This window comes from Condylura cristata, unplaced genomic scaffold (genome assembly GCF_000260355.1).
Source record: "Condylura cristata isolate star-nosed mole 26May11 unplaced genomic scaffold, ConCri1.0 scaffold00013, whole genome shotgun sequence".
Lineage (NCBI taxonomy): Eukaryota > Metazoa > Chordata > Mammalia > Eulipotyphla > Talpidae > Condylura > Condylura cristata.
The window spans coordinates 55185078-55195869 of NW_004567114.1; positions in this window are offsets into that span (position 1 = coordinate 55185078).

Genomic DNA, 10792 nt, shown 5'->3' on the forward strand with positions numbered 1-10792 from the left:
CACTGAAAAGAAATCCAAGGATTTTGCTTTTATGATGAAAAGTGAAAAGAAAATCACATTTAGCATTCGTTTTAGAACACCATTCTAGGGGTAATGTTCATTGTGGAGAGCAGCACTGCTAAGCATGTTCATCAAGTCATTCCTGTATGTTAGTACTACTTTAGGTTTTATTTGGTATGACTTGGTAGGTTATGTTGGGGGGTCTGGAAAAGCTCAAAATTTTTTCCATATTAATTAATGGTAATTGCTCCTATAATGTCATTTTGATTTTTGAAAGGTTGAATAGGAACACACTTTCAGATAGCAGGGGAAGCCTGTAATTGGCAAGTGATGACATTACCTTCTCACCAGAGTCATCTGGCTTGTCTTAAAAGACCTAGGGTCACTATCATAAGATTCCGTTTTCCTGCATTTAAAAAAGGATGACAACCCTTGAAGTAGGCTCTACGACTAATGGGAGGATTAATTGAGACATTCAACGAGCTCGCCTTCTTGCTTTGTATGTGGTGAGGGCTCAGTAGGGTAAATGGTAGCTATTGCTGTTGTAATTGGCCTCTAGTGTGTGATAGGATCCAGCAGTGCCTGTGACAAATGTTCTGAGGCAGAATACTCCTGTTCCCTGAAGCATATGAACTTTGAGATTCGTAGATAAATACAAAATGACTGTCCAGATGTTAGAATTCATTGGAAATAGGGTTATGCATTCTCCATCTTCCTTTTACTTCTGCAATGCTTCATTTTAGAAAGGAAAGCATTTGTGAGATTCTCAGAGAAAGTTTTACTCCTGCCAGCATTTGGCTCTGAAACAAAAACAAAATTTTCATGAGGCATTACTTAGGAATCAGATGTTTGAGAGAATATATGCAAACATTGGTGGCTGTGTATTTATTTCCAAAAAGCACCACTTGCCTCCTTCCTGCCTCCTGGAGAGCAGGTGGCTTGTATTGCTGCCTCTGTTTTGCTATAGAAGCAAGTCAGGTTGGTCTGAGACAGCTTAATTCGGGTGCATGAATGCCATTGTTTCCATGTGTGCCTTCCTGCCACTATAGTTGAAGAATCATTTGGAAATCAGTGGTAGGAGTGCCTACCCATATTTATTTATTCGCAAAATTACTCAGACCTTTATTTCCTGGGCTTTGTGTCCCTTCTCTCTCCAGTGCCGCTGCAGTGAAAATGACCACTTTACACCGCTTCCTCTCCAAGTATTTTATAGCTTGTCTTTTGCTGTTTGGGTGTGAAGCATCTGTGTTTGCTTACCTAACTATAGGTCAGTCCTGCAGATGATTTTCTGAGCAAATACACACAAAAGAGCTATGTATATAAATCAGGTCTCGTGGGTCCACCATCCCTTTTTTCTAATTCCAGAATCCCAAAGGCTCTGAAAACTCTGTAGCCCATGGGATGGTAAGATCTGACTTGAATGAAGAAGTGTCTATTTTATTGTTTCTCCACAGTTATTAAGTTTCACTGTATACGTGTTACTGTGTTTCAGCTGATCTCCTGAGAGGATGAGGTACTTACTACCTTTCCAACATGTCAGAATGTTTGAATTCCAAAAACATTTCTGCCCTTGGGGGATTTGCTTAAGAGATGTGGATCTGTTGTATTATTGGGACTGCTTGGCCTTTTTTTCAACTGACAGCCTTCCCTAGAGATTCTCCTCTTGGCACATTCTTTTTATGGTATGCAAATGAGGATCTCCCTGGCTTGTCACTCGAGGTTGCTGCTGTAGGTGAGCCTTGGATAAGTATGGGAGGAGCAAAGTACTGATGCTCCTTGAACTGGAGAAGCTCAAAGCTATGTGATGATGTGGAAGGACCTGTACTAGCTAGCAGTTTCCGGTGCCCTGGGTACAGGAGAATAATCACAACTAGATTCTGTACCAAAACTGCAAAGGCCACAACAAATGGATACTCAGGGAACATTAGATGCCTCCTGTGGTCTTTGACAAGTGACACTGGAGATGGCACTGCAGGTGAGCCAGTTTTTAAGAGCTTTATCAAGGTAAAGAGTGGGAGGATTTATCCTTTGGTGATAAGGGAGTCTTCCAGCCTGGGGGTAAATGATCAAGTTTACATTTTAGAAAGCCCTCTTTCTCTTAAAAGGAAGCCATTGCAGTGACCTGAACAATAAGATATTTTATTTGTATCTATAATTATACTTTTTATTATAGTGCTTGAGGGTTTGCAAAAGATTTCTTCATGCCTGAATGTCTTTTGCAGTTTCCCTGAGGATAGGTAATGGGCCAAGTTCAGAGAATTGACTTGTCCAAGGTCATATCTAGTAGCTGCATACACCTGTGCTCCTAATTCTACATCTATTGCTGCTTGGACATGCTATTAATACTTGTTACTGTTTGCTCTGTCACTAAGCATATTTGAAGGTGATCTGTCACCTGGATATTTTTTATGTTTGTGCCCACTGATTAGACTGTCAGCTCTTTGACAGCTTCCATTATTAAACTTGATGTGCTTTTGTCACACAGGTGGACTCCATTAGGGAACACCAAGAATTTGCTGGGCCGTGTCTCCTTCTACATTAGCATAGGCCTAGCAAGAGGGAATATGTACCAAGGCAGAGGGACTGTCATCCTCCTGACTGTGTATCTTGTCACCTGTGTGTATTAGGCAGAGTTTATGCTTAAGACACTGCTCAAGGTGCTGTGCGGAACACAAAAGGTATAACAGATTTAAATTAAAATATTTTTTATCATGAATTAAGACTGTTCCATCTTATTCATGTCCCACGCACCAAATTTCTTGGCTTTTGCAAGAAATTTCTTCTTAATGAATATTGGATGTTGAAATCAAAAGACTTCTTTTACAGGCTGATTAGAATACTAAGCTTACACATCCACTTTGCATTAGTTTATGCGGCAATTAGGAATAGCATGGCACCTTTCCAAATAAGTATTTTTGAAACAAAATGTCATATTGTATTATAAAAGAATGAAAGTTTTGACTTGACTAGATGCCCAGTAATATTACTTCCCAAGTGAAAATTGTTTTGTGAGCTGTAGTTAAAATAGTCGGTTGTGCTTGTACTGGCCTTACTGAATTAGCAGTGAGATTACTGATGTCATCTTTCTCTTACACATCTGCTATGTACTATGTATGCTAACAATATTAGAGAAAAGCCAAGTTCTATGTTATTCTCTGTCTTGGAATTCATGTTAATTTAAAAGCATTGACCAAGTTGATGTCATCTGATTTTCCTTTACCAATTTTTATATCAGAGGAGCTTTGAGGGCTCCAGAAGAGACTCAAGATCATTCAGACCCAGGAGTAGGCTGGAGGAAATGGACGAGGAAACTGATTCCCACGGCTGCGAGTCCTTCTTCAGTTATTAATTTTAGCTTGTGCAAATTAAGAAATGATTCCTTAAGTAAGAAATGAGGCTTATGAAAATGTTCTGCAGAGATTTTCAAACATTTTTTTGTTTATATTTTAACATATCTGAAAACAAGATGTGTTTCACAGTGCATTGTATGTTAAGGTTTAGTTTGTGGCGTTTCTTTCCTTTCTGACATAATGGTGCCTAAAATAATGGTGCATATTACAATCAGTGATTTCATAGACTTGATGCATAGGATAATGTTTGCCCTGCCAACATCCTTGCCTGTTGTCTGGACAAGTCAGATGCTCCCTCAAAGAAGGCCGCTGCTGTGCTAACAAGCAGGCGAAAGCACCACTGGGTGTCCCTTGACAGTCTTTCTCCCTTTGGTATTTGTTATGATGCAACTGTTTCTCTCTGTCATAAAGATAAATTCAGTAGAGGTGAAAAATGAAAATTGCAAATTTACATGAATTAAGATAATAATTGTCTTTCTTAAATATTTGAAGGAACCAAAGAATTTCAATGCAGCCTTTCAGTTGGCTTCCTGGAAGCTCTTTTTAAACTTTCCAAACAGCTGCTTTGTCATTTTTTGTTCTTGTCTCCCCCTCTTGCTCCCCACCCACAGCAGTAAGCCCTGAGGAAGGCCAGCTTTGGCTGGGCTGGGAGGGCAGTGTGAGGTGACAGCAGTCATTCCATTTTCAACAAGTAGAATTTGAGAAGCATTTGAGGTATCCAAGATGTTGAGTAGGCAGTTGAATTTGTGAGTCAGAGACAGCAGTGTGGCATTTTGGTATTGAGATGGTAAATGGAGGTGCCGTTTTGGATGAGATCACCTAGGAAACGAGTAGAGAAAGGAGGATTGGAACTGGAGGTTGACAAGCCACCAGCAGCCAGCAAACCTGTTTCATTTGGCCTGCGTGGTATTTTAAAAATATTTGAACAAGTTGCTGTAGCATGTTTACGGGTGTTTTTGGCTGCCCAGGATCTATTTCTCTTTTGGTAGCAACACCCTAATTTCCTTTTAGGAAATTTCCCATCCTTGTACCTCAGATCTCATGTTTTAGATGAAATTCTACCTCTGACTTCAATCAAGTGTGTGTTCCAGGACTGGCCAGTTCTCCATGTTGCACACCCGCTATGGTTGAGTTTCAGAATAGCTCAGTAGCCTATGCTGGACCCATCAGAGGGAATTGCGAGACTGTTGGGGGAAGATGGGGTTGGCTTTCTGCTTAGTGGCTAATGCAGAATGGCTGAATGTAGGCTATCTGAGATATAGCAACTGCTTTGTTGCCTTAGGGGAAAGCTCATCTGAAGAATAGGAGAAAGGGAATTCAGATAGAGAAATTGCTCCTGACCACAGCCATTAAGCATAATATCAAATTGTACCTCTAGGCTTTTCAATACATTCTCCTTTTGGGTAACCCTGATTTCTTTTATTTACATCCCAGAGAAAGCTTAATTGTGGCAGCTGCCACAATTAAAAAAAGTGTTTTTATATGTAAGTCAGGACATCTGGCTTATGCTAAGCTAATTACTAATAAAGTAGGGATATCTGTACTCTATTTTGTTACAGTCTGTACCTACCCTATTGTCGTCTAACCCTGCTGTGCAGAGTCCGTTGCCAGTTAGTTATCTTTGCTCTTTCTGCTGTGTTTTAAATTATAGCGTTAAGAAGGAAGTGAATGTTGACTCTGCTTCACTTAATTGTATTACTTGCCTGCTTCTATGGATAATGTGGCATTTGACCTCTGAGGTAGAGTAACAAGACAAGGGGACCTGGTTCAAACTTTGAGGAGCTTGAACACTAAGGAACAGGCAGAGGAAGACAAGCCGGCAGAGAGACAGGGGCCGTGGCAGAAAAGGAGAGCTTTGGTTGCAAGCCCAAGGTAAGAAGTGTTATGGAGAGAGACTGTCAAGATGTCAAATAAGATAAGGCATGAAAAAAATTCTCCTTTGAATTTGGCAACCAAGAGGTCATTACTGAACTAGACCTGTTTCAGCGTGTGCTAGAGCTAAACCAGATTGGAATGGGCTACAAAGAGAATAGGAGATGAAACACTAGAGGACAATTTTAATTTTGCCAGTGAAGGCTAAACTGGATAGAGACATGTGAGACTGGGGCACAGTCTTTAAGGTAGGACTGGTAGATGTGAAATTGTGGGAGCTAGTGGAAGGCAGCTATGTTCACCAGTGCACTACGAGTGCCTTATTGGGTAGGATCTAATTGAAAGGAAAAAGCTGGGTGAAAAAGCATCAGAGAAAATGGGTAATTGATTATATGAACCGAGAAGACAGGACAGAGCTGGAGCTTAAACCCAAGTGGAGTGATTATCCTTTGATGTGAGGAAGGAACAGGATGCAAAAAGAATGACTTACCTCCACCACGATGGTTTGAGTTCAGTCCTGGCCAGGCAGGTGACCCACATAGCCTAGCAGTGTATTTCAGTAGATCTGCCTGTTCTGCTCCCCACTCTGTCTCTGATGAATCCTCTCACCTCCTGTACCTCTGACCTCTGGCCTGAATCCGTTTTTTTGTTTTTTTTTTTTTAAGATTTATTTATTTGTGCATACAGAACTGGGGTATAGGCCAGAGGTTCAGGAGCGGCAAGAGGCTTCACCAGAGACAGAGTGGGGAACAGAACAGGCAGATCGACGAAGTACACTGCTGAGGGGAGCAGCGGGCGGGTCAGGAGAGGTCTGCCACGCCATGTGGTCCCTTCCGGGGCAGGCGGGAATCGAACTCATGCGGAAGCGGCTTTAGATTCTCAGTGCTGTGCTTTAACCCGCTGCGCCACCAGGGAGGGCCCCTGAATCCATTTTTCTGAGCAAAAAATAAAATCTTTTTTCTTTTTCTTCTTCTTTTTAAAAAAAAAAAAAAAAAAAAAAAACAATTCACCATTGCTAACCTTATCTTTGGTTTCAGTGGAAATATCACCTGGGAGAATATATATAAATGGCTTGAGAGCCACCTCTTGTTTTTGCCCATATGTAAAGAGTGAGATTTTATCAGGAAAAAGTAGCTTTAATCACTTCGTGTTGCTATAGAAAATATAAATTATTTAAACCTCTTGCGTTCATAGAATCTTTGAGCTGCTGAAATAATTTGGTGCTCTTTTTGCTGTACCTGGTACAAGTTGCTTCTGAAGCTGATGAGGGCTCAAAGTCCTTTAAGAGGCCAGTTGAACTGAATCCCTCCTGGCTCTTGCCCAGATAAGCGTTGGAGGGAGGGTGAGTAGGAAGCTCTGTTAGAGACATCTGTTGTCACTTGTAATGTGTGTTGTACTTTGGCAGCCACTGTCACTGGACAGGCCCCCCCCCCCCACCTGCATTTACATGCAGTAATGCTAGAGCGCTGTTATAATTCTCTGAATGGTGATCCACCAAAGTCAGCCTTCCCTATACTTGAAAGGCAGGAAGGGCTTGAAAGTCTCAACAAGGGGAAAAAAGCACTTGGGTTTTATAATAAAATGCTAAATCTGATCATCCCAAAACATCTGAAGGTTGTGATAAAAATCCACACTCACAGGTCAGGATGCAAAAAATCTATGGATCTAAAAACCCCCAGCATGTAGACTTTCCGATACAGCATATTCAAGTCACTGATTCTGAGAAGATGAGACGATGAAACCGGGGGGCAGATGTGAAACCGGGGGGCATGCTGTTGTTTTCAGGCTGAGTTCAATGAGGAAAGATAGTTATTGAGTCTCAAGAGTTCCAGACACAGAATGGAAAGCCTTGCAGCCTGGGGCTTTCTGCTCCAGCCAGCCTGTCTCCTGGTCCCCTTCCTGTGGAACTGTTTCTTCATTCCTCTTTCCCATTGCTTCACCCCTTTGAGATGCCTCAGTTGCTCTTTCTCCAGAGAGCATCCATTTTCCCCTTTCCAGTAAAGCCATAACCAAGTCCCACAAGATCTTTTCTTTCTCTACTCCTTTATTGTTTATCGGTGTTATTTAGTAAGTTAGCCTTTGGATAGATTTACAGTTAAGATTGTGAGAAAGCTTGGAGGTCTTTCTTAAACTGTTCCCTAGGCAAGAATCACTTTTTTCAACTCAAGGCTTAACAGCCTCTAAGTTCCTGTAGACACTGTGGTATTCAAGAGCCTAGAGACTTGGGTTTTCCTCTTTATGTCTTTTGCCTTTAAGAATTGCTTCAGTTTCCCACATTAAGAACAAAGAGTTGCTGATGAGCATCTCCTTGACATCTGCTGTTTTATACTATTTTACCCAAGCAAGAGTTTTGGCCTTGCGTTGATCATTTTTCTTACTCTCAAAATAACTAAGCCACCTGCTTTGTGCTTAGCATTTTCTGGAAAGCCTACTGTAGTCTAGCCATGAGTCTTACTTGACTTATAAATTTTTTCCCTGTATTTTTTTTTCTATCTTTACGAGGTATTATAAAGCCAGTAAGTGCAGGAGATGAGGTGTAGACGCCATGCCTGTAAATCAAGGAGTTAGCTCCTAGGCAGGGCACCTGTTCTTGGCTCATCCTTGGTCTTGAATTGTACGTCAAGACTGTCATATGATGGGTCTCCACATGTAAGCCAGCCAAAGTGTAAATGGAAGCCCTAGGATACAGACAGAAGGGAAGAGATCTCCTCACCTAACTGTTATGTAAAACAAAGCTGGGCCTAGAGAAGCTAGGTGATCCTCCCCAGGCTACTGTTTATATTGGCAGAGAGGTACCAGGAGGCAACTCTCTAGGCTCTGGAACCAGGATTTTCCTATGATCCCAAGGGTAAGACTCGCAGGAGTCACTCTTGAAGGAGGAATGTGGGAAGATAGGAGGAAGGGGTCGTGGCCAGAGGGTGCTATAATCTAGCGTTCTTATGTCTGAGAATTATATAAAATACAGTGGTTCAACCAATTGTTTGTTGTTTGTTTTTAATTAAATTAGGGCTTGGGACCTTAGGAATACTTATGGCTTCTCACTCTATTAAAGGTCATTGCTTTGAAAATGCAACTTGCAAACTGAGAGAAGAAACCTGGGGCCAGAGTAGCCCTTATGGGAACTGTGGGGGGCTGGTGCATTGCCCCCAAGAAGTGGGCACTCAGAAAGTAACTGTGTGAGGAGAGCAGTAAGTTGCAGACAAGTGAGATGTCCCTGGCAGTGCCTCAGGTCTGCTGTGGTTGAAGGTTATCTGGGAAACAAAGCACTTCAGCAAGGCAATGGTAGCGCAGAGGAGAATACATTTTAAAAATCAGGTTTAGAATGTGTTTTCTGAAGTCACCAAGGTGGGCTCACTGTATATTTGTGTCGTGTGGTAGAGAAGTCATGTTTCCTTATTTGAGAAGATCTGTTAGTGAGCCCCAAATAAGAGCATTGGGTCAGAAGAAAAATCCAGAACAGACATCTGAACAGATCCCGAGTTCTGAAGGTGAACTGGTAGATGACAAGTTGGGGTTCAAATCCAGGGGGTTTAGCTTTGCAGCTGGAGGTCTCAACCACTGGTGAGCTGTCTGCTTTTGCTAAGCTGCCCACTGTAATCCAAGCCCAGGAGAAATAAGGTCTGATAAGTCCTCCTCTCTGGCTTCCTCTATGATTCCTCAGAGAGAGCCTTGCTGGTAAGTGGGATGCATTATGGCCCAGGGCCACCTTTACTCAGATGACCATGACAGTTAAGAGTCCCATGGAATCCCTGATCTTTGAATATATTTAAATTCTTCCCTTACTTTTTTTTTTTTTTTTTTAATCTTGCATCAACTGGTTTCCCTTGCCCTTTGGAAAATTTCAGTTAAAGATGGCTCCACAAGGCATCCTGGTGATTCCATGCATTCCTGTGTCTTGGGTCCTCCTGCCTGCCCTGCCTAGGATTTCTCATCTTAAGAGCAGTCTCTGTTTTACTCTGTGCCTCCTGAAGGCCCTCCCCCCACTAGTCCCCCCAGGAAATCTTACCCCATCATATAGGCCAGTGAGGACTTGAAGGGTCACAGTTTGGCTCCTGTGATCTTTACTGCTTTACACATTCTTCTTCCCTGGCATAGAGTCCAAGCCCTGCCCAAATTGAAGCTTGTGTTACAAGCAGGAGGGAGTCCTCACATAGACCTTAACAGCTGGCACAAGTAAATGCTGTTTCCCAATAAATCTGGTTTCATATATATACCTCAGATTGGGTGCAAATATATAAAATTGGAGATAGGACTTTATACCTAACATCTGAACAGTTTGTATTCACTCCTAATAACTGCGTATTCAGCACGTTACAGGACACTTCTTCGCAGCCCTCATCTCAAATTTCTCTTTTATCTCTTTTGCCTGCCAACTTCTTTTTCTTCAAGGCACATCGTATACTTGGCTCACACCCATTCCATGTTTTAGAATTTGCAACATGGTGTATGAATCTCACTCCATTTCTCCTTTCCCTCCATATAGCCCAGAACATATTTTTTTAGATTTTGTGCTTTCTTAACTTTACATCCTTTTCATGTCCTGTTAGCAAGACAACTCAGGAAGGAGTCTTTCTGATAAGGTCAACACATCTGTCGTTTTCTTTTGAGTAAAAGTTATTAATCACATGCGAGTACTCTCAAGACTCATTTCTGTCCTTAGAATTACATGAGTTTTCCCTAGTCCTTTCTGTTCTCATGGATTATTTACATGTTAGTTTTTTTCCAAAAGAGCCATGGGAGACTTAGTATAATAAATAGGAAAACAGATCCCCAAAACAAAGGATTTTAGAGCGGTTAGGAGGTTACTCTCTCTAGTTATGAGGATTGCCTACAGTCTGAGAAATGAGTCAGGGATCTGCTACTATTGTGATTAGCACAAAGTAAAGGGGAATCTTAGCTCCATCTTTATTTTTGTTCCAAAAAGTTAATTTTTTTTCTTTTTTTAAGATTTATTTATTTATGCATACAGAATTGGGGTATAGATCAGAGGTATGTGGTGGGGGGAGGTGAGAGGAGTCGCCAGAGACAGAGTGGGGAGCAGAACAGGCAGATATTCTGAAATACACTGCTGAGGGGAGCAGCAGGGGGGTCAGGAGAGGTCTGCCGCGCCATGTGGTCACCTCTCTGGCTGGGTATTGAACTCAAGCTGCAGTGGCTGCAGATAGCTTCATAGTGCTGCGCTTTAACCCATTATGCCACCAGGGAGGGCCCCCCAAAAGTTAATTTCTGTTGTCGAAAAAAATAGAAGAGTCAAGTTTCAAAATAGCTGACAGTATCACGATGGGTCTAAAAAATTTGAAGAGTTTAAAAATGTTTATTGTGGCCCTCCCTGGTGGCGCAGCGGGTTAAAGCACAGCACTGAGAATCTAAAGTCGCTTCCGCATGAGTTTGATTTCCGCCGGCCCCGGGAGTGACCCACATGGCGTGGCAGACCTCTCCTGACCCACCCGCTGCTCCCCTCAGCAGTGTACTTCCCCGATCTGCCTGTTCTGTTCCCCACTCTGTCTCTGGTGAAGCCTCTCACCGCCCCTGAGACTCTGGCCTGTACCCCAGTTCTGTATGCACAAATA